Source organism: Rhipicephalus microplus, chromosome 1 (assembly GCF_043290135.1).
Source record: "Rhipicephalus microplus isolate Deutch F79 chromosome 1, USDA_Rmic, whole genome shotgun sequence".
Classification (NCBI taxonomy): Eukaryota; Metazoa; Arthropoda; class Arachnida; order Ixodida; family Ixodidae; genus Rhipicephalus; species Rhipicephalus microplus.
This window is the reverse complement of record NC_134700.1, coordinates 99918503-99929654: the sequence shown is the minus strand read 5'-3', so window position 1 is coordinate 99929654 and position 11152 is coordinate 99918503.

The following is an 11152-nucleotide window of genomic DNA, read 5'->3' as shown; positions in this document are numbered from 1 at the left end:
GCACGGCCAGCAGCTTGTGAATCTGTTACAATAGTGACAGGGGAGTCATGTGACAGTGTCGTAGCGTGAACAATTGCCAGAGCGAGAGCTCCCTCCTATGCCAGACCACTGTCTGTAGTGCGAAGTGTGGCAGACGCCACAAGGGCGTCTGTGTCATCTGTCATGGCTAAACACATGGCTGACTTCTCTGGGTAGCGTGCTGCATCAGTATAAAGTACTTGTAAGTCTGATGTACCATCATCAAAGACGCGTGTCATAGCCTGAACTCGGGCACGTCGACGACCGGCGTGGCGGGAGGGATTTATATTGCGTGGAATCGGAGGCACTTTGACGAGTGCGCGGACAGTAGAAGCAAGTTTATGTCACGGTACTTGTGCGGGTTTTTGAGGAATCGGGTAGCCAAGACGAGACAGGATGGCGCAGCCCTGACGGGTCTGCCTGAGCCGTTGGAGCTGACTGTTGTGCTGGGCCTCGATGAGTTCGGTTATGGTGTTGTGGACTCCTAATTGAAGGAGCCGTTGTGGAGATGCGTGTGGAGGCAAGCCGATAGCCGCCATCACAGCTGTCCGTAGAAGGATGTCCATCTTTTTTATTTGAGCTAGAGTGAGATTGTGAAAGGGAAGATGATAGGTGAGCCGACTAACTATGAGTGCTTGTACTAAGCGGAGGACATCCTTCTCACAGAGGCCTCTCCTGCGATTGGTGATGCGTTGGATCATGTGTGCAATTTGAGTTATCTGCTGAGCCAGAAGATGTGTAGTGTACGAAGCCTTGCCGTCGGACTGAAGGTAGAGGCCTAAAATTCGAATTCGTGGTACCAGAGGGATAGGATGGCCATCAAGAAACAGCGAAATGTCAGGATAATCAGCGGTTTTGCGGCGCCGTTTGTATACCAATAACAACTCCGACTTATCCACTGAGCGCGTAAGGCTGCCGGCAGCAGCATAGTCTTGTACCACAGACACAGCTTCCTGTAGGGCGTCCTGAATGGTTCCGTCTGATCCTTTGGTCGCCCAAATTGTAATGTCATCTGCATAGATAGCATGCTGTATGTTGGGAACCTGTTGTAATAGGGAAGGGAGTTTAGCCATAGCCACGTTGAACAAAGTGGGCGAGAGAACCGAGCCCTGTGGTGTTCCTCTGCCTGCGAGACGAATGACGTCCGAACGGAGGTCTCCAATCCCAATAGTGGCCGTGCGGTCAGAAAAAAAGGACCTGACGTAATTGTAGATACGTGAGCCACACTGAGATGAAGTGAGATTGTCAATAATAAGGTCGTGGGAGACGTTGTCAAAAGCACCCTTCAGATCCAGGGCCAGAATAGCTCGGACCTGGTTTGAAGTGGGGCTATCCAACACGTCCTCCTTAAGCTGTAATAATACGTCCTGTGTAGAGATACCAGGACGGTAGCCGAATTGTGTATCAGGAAAAAAGTGATTGTCTTCGAGAAATGGTTGTAGTCGAGAGAGAACAACGCGTTCAAAGAGTTTAGCTACGCATGAAGTTAAGGATATAGGGCGAAGATTCTGAAGGAATAGCGGCTTGCCAGGCATTGGAATAAGTATGATTTCTGCGTGTCGCCACTCCTGTGGTAGCGTGCCGTTTTTCCAATGTTCGTTGTAAAAAGCGGTTTATTATTCGATGGACTGGTCATCTAAATTACGCAGAAGTGTGTACGTAATCCCTTCTGTACCGGGTGCTGTGTTGCGCTTAATGCTTTGCAAAGCTGCCCTAACCTCTGCTTCTGTAATGTCCTCATCTAGAGGCGTATCGCGTACGTGTGGATGATCACGGTAGGCGGGGCGGGGGCCCGTGGATACATAGTGTTGCTTTAAGGTGTGCAGCAGAGTGTTATCGTCGAGCCCTGATTTGTGGAGAATGGTGCGGATTGCGTTAGCAGTGTGTGATTTTGTCTGCGTGGGATTTAAAAGAGCACGGAGTATACGCCACGTTCGAGGTGTACTTAGTGAGCCGTTGAGTCGATCACAAAAGTTATGCCAATTGTTGCTAGTAAGGATGTTCGCATAGTCCTGTGCCTCAGTAGCTAGTTTGGCGATTCGGAGACGAAGTTTTCGGTTATGTTTCTGTCGCCGCCACCGCCGTGTCAAGCCTCTGTGGGCATTCCAGAGATGTAGCAGATGCCGGTCCACATCCGGCGTTTCAGTCGTCGCAGCGATGAGTTTGGTAGCTCTTTGAAAATCGGAATGAAGTTGTAATATCCAAGCCTCTAGGGAAGGAGAGTCCTGATGGGTAGTTGTACGATTACGCCTAAATGCATCCCAATTCGTTAGTTTTATGATGCGCTCTGGGGCACGCGTGGCTGCTACTTGGAGCTCTGTAGTTAGTATATGGTGATCACTGCCTAGATTCACCATGAGGTTGCACCAGGAATGGTGAATAACGCCCTTGACAATCGTGAGGTCGGGGCATGTGTCCCTGCTCACACTATTACCTAGGCGAGTGGGTTGATCAGGTTCTGTCAGCAGGGTCATGCGATGAATTGCGAGAACCTGTGCGAGTCGTCGGCCTTTAGGCGTTTCTGTTGCGTAGCCCCAAGCCGGATAGGGGGCATTGAAATCTCCTACAGTAACCATGTGTTTACCCAACTTGCAGATTTGTGCGAATAGATTACCGAAGTCATCGTTCCTGGCGTTAGGTGCACTGTAAACGTTAAGCACGTACAGGCTGCTACTGGAACGAGAGCACGGGGCTAATTCGAGAAGTACGTGTGAGATGGACGTACTTTGAAGGGTGTGTTCTATGACAGTGACATGCTTAGAAACTAATGTAGCTGTGCGATGTGGTGTATTGTTCGTTACGTCCGTGTATTTGGTGTAACCCGGAAGCGTAGGGGTACATTGTACTTCTTGTAACGCTATGACATCGGGAGTAATCTGCTGCGTCGCAATGAATTGCATTAGAGCTCCGCGTTTCCTACGATACCCCCTGCAATTCCACTACCACACACGTAGGAGTTGAGGGGTGTCACGCGTTGACCTACGGTTTCTCGCCATGATCATGCAATAGCGGGGCCTCGGTAGTACACGGAGGCATTTCGGACTGTGCTAAATCTTGGTGGAGGGTGGTGGGAAGCGGGACTGCAGCAGCTGTGGCTGTTGGGACGCTTTTTCGGGACGGTGATAGGAAACGGGAGGGGCGTATGTAAGGATGCGGTCGCTGTGTTTCACGTGTCGGGGACGTGGTGCGTTTTGGTGCAGATGGCAAAATATCAAGTTGGCCAAGTGCAGCCGATATCTGCTGTTTAACATCCATTACAGTCTGCTGGACAGCAGGTTGCAGGGCCTGCTGGATCAATTGTTGTAGTGGAGCTGTTAGTTCAGCCATAATACAATCCTTCATTTTCTGCATTTCTACCTGCATCATAGTTGCGAATTCGTTCCTTAAAGAAGTAGCCATTTCGTTCAACGCCTCTCGTGTGCAATAGTCGGATCGTGCTGTAGTTGACGACATGTCAGGGTGAAGCTGAGTGTCTACTGACATGGGTTGTGGTAGTCTAGGTGGCGTTGGTTGTGGTGTTCTTTCCTGCGTTGATGTTTGTATGAGGGAGTGGGACTGGTGTGGAGAGGGAGGGAGAGGAGGGAACTGCCCTGCCCAGCTTACCGTTTGTGCTTTCTTGTGGGAACTGCTTTGCTGGCCATGATGATGTGTTGTCCCGTCCGTGTGCCAGCCTTGAGATCCCGGCTGGCCAGCGAAACCACTCCACGATGACGAGTTTCCTCGCTTGGGCCCCGACTTATCCCTGGAATGGCTCCTTCGCCTGGCTGCACTCCAGGACGCACTGCTCTGCTGTCCGGGGCTGGGAGATGGTGACTGGGCCTTTTTGGTGGGAGTAGCTGACCGGGGTGGTTTGCGTCGGTTGACAGGTGGCAAAAACCGCTTTGGGCATGGTTTGGCAGCCGTCCGGTGGTCGCCACCACAAAGCATGCAAGAAAGGTGGCACTCGTGGTTGTTGGGTGATAGTGAATCCCCACACACTCGACATTTCAGTGTGTCAGGAGGCTGTGGGCACACATCCTCACGGTGTCCAGTTTTGTTGCACTTTCTACAGTGGGGAATAGTCCGTTTGTAGAGGTAGCAGCGGAGAGCCTGTCCGTGCGCGTTCACGAAGAAAGGGACTCGCTTTCCACAAAATGTGAGCACCATTGCTCCGGAGTTGCCGAGGCGTCTGCACGTAAGGACCTCGTAGCCCGGTACTTCAATTTCTGTCAGGAAGTCGTCTGGTGTGATTTCATGGCCTATTCCGTTGACCACCCCTTTGCACGAATTATCAGGCGCAATACCATAAGAGGTGATGTCGTGGGCTGCTGCGTGCACTGTAATTTTGGTGATTTGTCCAAGTGCCATGGCGATGTGTTCAGATGAGGTGCTTATTGTTAGCACATTTTGATTTTCGCCAACTCGAAGCTTGATATCAGGCTTCTCACTGCGTATATTTGCTGCATGAACTACGGCGAGAAGTAATGTCTTGGGGCTAACCTTGCTGAGATTTAATCCACCGTGGGCACGGATCGCTAGCTTGTAGTCCTCGGCAGGTAGCGGTGGGAGTCTTGGTAGACGCGTCTTAGGCCGGCTCTGGCGTAGAGCGGGCTCAGATGGCGTGCTGAGCAGCTGTTCAGTCGGTACGGTATGGGGTTGCAGCTGTCGGCGTTTGTTCGCTCTCTTGGTAACAGTGATCCATGAATTTGCGTTGTGCTCATTGCTCACCTGCGTATAGGTGTCTTGACTGGACTGCGTATCCATCATGTGGTCCGTGGAGCGAGAGGGCAATGAGTGCTTCTCGTCGGCTGCGACGCTCCCTGAGACGCTCGCCATCCGCTGTAGAGCGGGGCGGCGTTCTGTCCAAACCGCGCCTATGGCTTGTTAGGGTTAGCGAGGTGGACCTCTTGAAGAACTTTCGAAAGCATTAAAACGTTTAAAAGCGCACTCAGAGGTTGAAGTCTGGTATAGGCTTGACAGTGGTGATGCTAGGAACCAGTTCCTATTGTTGCAACAGGTCGCCAGGAAGAAACTCTTCTTGAAATTGAATCTGAACCGGAGCTGATGTGATTCGCGTCCGTCGCATGCTCTCGCTACTCCGGCGCGCAAGAAGAGAGCGCTTTTGTGTGCGTGTTTCATTCACAGGGAAAAGTTGTGTGAGGCCGTATTGTGCGAACCACCGATTGCTCAGCGCGACTTTAATCCCACATAAGTATAAATGTATCCGCATCCAGGATGTTTTGGCGTCATCTAAATTACAAATCCAACATCTCATAAACTATTTGCGTCGTTTCTTATCATTGGGTGCGAACTTTGACTCTGGGATATCAAGCACTCAGTGTTTGTCATCACGCGACAAATATTTATGAAGGTGACTCTACAATTTATACTTCCATCCCAGCAACTGTGATTTTGAGCGCACCATTCCATGTGCTCATTTTATATCCGTTACCCTTTCAATAAAAGTCATGAATACGAGTGAGTGTCCTTTTTTAATCTATCTATCTATCTATCTATCTATCTATCTATCTATCTATCTATCTATTTATCTAACCGGCTACGACTTTTAGCTCTCCAGGCCGTTTGGATAATGGTATCCATACCAAATTTGGTACGGCATAACATTATTGTGTGAAGAGCATCACTGAGTAGTCAAAACGTGAAAATCATGGCATTTATGCGATGAATGCCATGAATAAATGCCATGACCTTTCTGCACCTGCGGTGGTTTTGTTCACTTGATATATCAAAAAACTGGTAGAGTATGACATGACTGCATGGAAAACATAGGTTAAAGGACCTCACGTGGAAATCATCTTGTTATGTGAGAACATGACTACATGCTACACTCATGATGTACTCGAGGTCGTTTCGCTAGCTTCACATACATCAAATTTGGTATTACGTGAAGTGAATGAATGATGAAGGTATATGACTAGTGCAAACATGATATACATGAGATGTGTGCGATGTAAGAACATAATTACATGCCATGCTTATGATGCTCTCACGGTCGTTTTGCTGGCTTCACATGCACCAAAATTTTGGTATTAAGAGAAGTGAACGGTTGTCGAAAATATAAGGCTGGCGCAAATATAATAATCATTACATGCTTACAATTAAAGAGCATGGCTATATACCAAGCTCATGATGCACTCGCTGCCGTTTCGCTTGCTTCACATATACCAATTTGGTGTTACGTGACGTGAGTGGATGACGAAGGTATTTGAACGGTGAAAACATGATAATCATGACATTCGTGTCATGTGAGAGCATGACTACATTCCACGCTGGTGATGCGCTGCTCGCGGTCGTTTCGTTAGCTTCACATATACCAAATTTGGTACTATATACGTGATGCGAATGGACCACCAAGGCAAATGACACGTACAGGCATAATAATCAAGATATGCGTGTCATGTAAAACAAGACTACTTGCTTCGCTCATAGCGCGCTTGCGGCCGTTTCGCCAGCTCCACTTATACCAAATTTCGCATAACGTGACGGGAATAGGCGACGAAGGTAAATGACTCGTCCAAGCATGATAATCATGAGAAGGAAGTAAGGAAGTTATCTACGGCATAATATACGTCTGCCTCATAGCATAGGGCTGATTTTAAAGTGACAGATGAGCCTTCCAGATTCGTGCTTCGCATATCATCAGTTCCCACTGTACGGGGGATCTGCCAATCTTTTTTTTTTACTACAACAGAGCAAGACCTGCGTTATCCTGCACGAAATTATAGTTTAACTTAATAATCTATGCTTGAATCTCAGAAATTTTAAGTTTGAAGTGCTTATGCCACCATTTAAAATTTCATCAAGGGGCATTCACATTTAGTCATTGAAATTTAACTGTCGAAGTAAGTTCCTTTGTCACACGCGTGCTACATTTGGCTGTTTTTACTCCTATTCTGGTTTTTTTTTTCGCCTTTTCGAATTGGCAAGCCTGCACGTGTGCAGCCAGCTCATCTGCAACAATTATTTTTTTTAGGTGTGGGCCTGCAATATTTGATCAGCAGTATAAAGCACTCACTGAGTCTATCTCTTATGAATGTGCACTGCCCAGCTGATATTCCGCTTTTCTTATGCTTGCTTGCCTATACTTTCCCACCTCCATCTCGTCCTCCAAATTAGCTTGATATATATTCCAAACTCAAGTTGTCACATCCAAACCTCATTTATTTTTGCCGAGAAGTATGCAATCCTATCGGAAAGATGCCCCGCATTTTACGTTGGAAAGTCGCTGAATATGTTGCACATTAAAAATGTCTGTTGCAGCTTCTACATTTTGCTTGCCATTCCTTACAACTTCAAGTTAGTTGCTGCAATAAATTCTATGCTGTGCGCTTTCAGTGCACGTTAAAGAACACCAGACAGTGGACATTTTCGCAGCCCTCTACTACGACGTCTCTTACAATGATATCGTGGTTATGGAACGTCGAACCCCAGATATCAATATTGCAATTGATTCCCCGCTCGATCACCGGATCACCGGAGCTCATGCGGGACCTTTACTGTCGTTATTCGGTGAAATGCTTTAGCGATCGCTGCTGTTTGATATATGTTGACATTCATGCACGCTGTACCAATAAATGTACTCACTACTGTATTAATATAAAAGTAAGCAGCGAGAAAGTGCTCACTGAGGAGCCCGATAAGCAACGACTGCACAGACCACCTGTGTGACAGGGATACACAATTTCCTCATCAGGACAATTATTAGACGTCTTCAAGTTTTTGCGCAATCACATGGAAAAAAAAGATGAGAAACATTCGTCTTTGAGTTTCTTATCTTTGTCACCGTGTGCTTGCACAAGAACTTCGAGATGAATATGTTCCAGCCAGGCCGAATTGCAGTTTTGCTTACTCTATCAGACTTTTCAATCATACGTCCATGACAATTTCTAGGCGTTTATTAGCTTATTTTGTGTTTAATTGGTCTGCATTTACTTTTGATAAAGCGTACGCACGTGTTAAATAGTCCTTCAGAGTTGGGTATATTCGGTCATTCTCAGAGTACTGATTTCGCGTGCACAACGAGACAATCTTTCGAGCGCGCCCTGTCAGCTGCTCACCTTGACAAGTGAACTGAAAATGCAGGTGAGAGGTTATTAGCTGGCGCAACCAGCTTCCTTGGAGATTGAGCATTCACTCCAGGTGAACTGAAAAGATATTTCTGGCAAACTGATTTTCGTCATTCTACCGGCTTTTTATACGCTCCAACATAACATTTGTGTAAAAATGAAGTTCCTCGTCCTCAGACGTTCTCCTCAGCATTTCGGGAATCGGTGAAGTTGACAGTGAGTGCGATCAAAGTATTTTGGAGTATAAATGGCTTTCCGAATCAAGACAAAACAAGGAAGTTTGACCTCTCTCGGAACACGTGTTCTACCATTAAATACGCATTCTTAATGCGAATCATTTGTTGGCGAACAGCAGGCGCATTGAGCGTCTATGTACGTATCTATCTATCTATGCCCGCCTACGTCTGGGTGCTCTAACGATCACCCTCTTAGAGTAAACCGAAGTTGGTAGGGATAAGTAAAATGGTTTGACGAATATGGCTCGCTAGTCATGACATGAATAATGACACATATCGTCCCGTCATCCGGTCGCGTACGTCACACCCTTTTCGCCAGACGTGTGACACCCGAGGGTGGGTATCCGCCCCAGGTATGCGGGTATGTCTCGACAGTCTATATCTACCCAGGAACGATGAGAACAGACATGGGTGATACTTAACATGCGAGTCAAAAGCTGAGATTGGCAGCTCTGACCCGACGAATCCAAAATATGAATGTCATGTGTACTAGAAGGAATCAAACCCCAGCATTCTGCGTGGCAATCAACTATTCGACCACAGAGCCTCTCCAGGTCTCGCAACTACTTTTTAAATAGACCCTAATGTGTTTTTTTAATGTCAATGGCGGTTGCAGTGCTGTCTATTCAATTTATGAACATTACATACGTACTCAAAAGATACAGCCGTCACGTCGGGTTAAGTCATTTGTCACTAGGCACCATACACAGAAGTCCATTTCTGTGGCAGTGACTAGAGTTACATCCTCGCAAGCACCAGCGCTTTATATCAGCTTACCGCTTCTCGTGCTGCTAATATCCATGTTGCTGCTGGCAACGCTATGCATGATGCAAACAACTGGTTATATAAAACATATGCGCCTGGTTAACGTATGTCTCTGCCTGCATTTGCATATATCTTTAGCGCCATATCGTAACGTTTCGCTCAATAAAAAGCAACACAGTCACCTTCCATCTGCATGCTTCACATAACATCGTTTACAAAGGTACCTGGGATCTGCCAAATTTTTAACTCAAAGTGTGTTAAGAAACTTGGGAAATAATGATTTTTTTAATGCGAAGCATTTCTTAGCAAACTTCGGCTACTTTAAGAGTATCTATCTATCTATCTATCTATCTATCTATCTATCTATCTATCTATCTATCTATCTATCTATCTATCTATCTATCTATCTATCTATCTAGCCGCCTATGAATTTTAGCTCTCCTGGCTGTTTCAATAATCATACCTATACCAAACTTGGTATGGCTTAACATGACAGTATGAAGGACATATTTGACTAGTCATAACATGAAAATTATGACATGTATGTCATTAATGTCATGACTTACAATTCATGCTGCTGCAGCTCTTGCGTTGGTTTTGTTCAAATGGCATGTTGCAAAACTTGTATGGCATGTAGGCATGATTGTATGGCATGACATGATTGCATGGCGAACACAAGCAACAGACCCTAACATGAAGATCATGACATGCGTGCCATGTAACAACATGACTACGTGCCACGCTAGTGATACACTTGCAGCCGTTTCGCTAGCGTCACATATACCGTCACATATACCGCTAGCGTCACAATACAGAAGGGACGCCGTACGCGCTGAAACGCGCATGCGTCAAAGCAACGCAGTGCGGCGGGCGCCCACGATATATGGCAGGACCGGCGCCTGGCGTGTCCTTGCCGGCGTGACACGACGATGTGAACGCCGGCAAGCTCGCGCCCCGCGTCACGTCGAAATGTATTGGCGCCTTCACTGTGGCATGTAGTCCTGTTCTCACATGACGCGCATCTCATGATTATCATGTTTGCACCAATCACATACCTTCGTCATTCATTGACCTCACGTAATACCAAATTTGGCATATCTGAAGCTAGCGAAACGGCCGCGAGTGCATCATAAATGTGCCATGTAGCCATGTTGCTACACGACACGCATGTCGTGATTATCATGTTTGGATGTGTAATTTACCTATGCTGTCCATTTGCGTCGCGTAATATCAAGTTTCGTACATCTGAGGCGAGCAAAACAGCCGCCAGTGCATCATGAGCGTAGCATGTAGTGATGTTGTTACATGACACCCATCTCATGTTTATCACGTTTGCGCCTGTTTCATACCTGCGTCATCCATTCACGTCCCGTAATATCAAATTTGATATATGTGAAGCTAGCGAAACAGCCCCGAGCGCATCATGAGCGTGGCATGTAGTTGTAGTGCCATCATCACCATCATCATTTCTCAATCACCGCGCCGCGCCTCTCGCGCAGCTGATGCTAGCTCGAGCTGCGCGAGAATTAGAACGAGCTCACGCACCTGGCGCGTCGGACGTGGACAGCCACCGCGGCTCCGCTTCAGGCGTGGAATAAAGTGGCGAGATCAGCACGGCCCCGTCTGCCGCCTTCGACGCCGTCTCACGTCTCTCTCTTCTCTCGCCGCTACATTGGTGACCCGGAGAAGACGCCCTTCGCCGAGCGGCCCGCGGCCATGTTCCCGCAACTCTGCCCGCCATGCAGTGCCGCCGTTCCAATCGACCTACCCCAAGGTATGGTTCATGCAGCTCGATGCCGTTCTTGCGCTGAATGGCGTCACGGGCCAGCCGCTGATGCACGCCATTCTTCAAGACGCCCTTCCGGTAGAGTTGCGTCATCTCTCTGGCACTTCAACCTCCAGCCAGCAGCCTTACGATAACCTCTGCTCTGCGGTGCTTGCCAGCTATGGCCTCACCTACCACCCGCTGCCGTTTACCCGCGACTTTCAGGTTTTCCCTGCGTCGCAGTGTGCTGGGCCCTCTGGCCCGAATCTCTCATCTGACCGCAACCTGGCTTCCCCGACGGC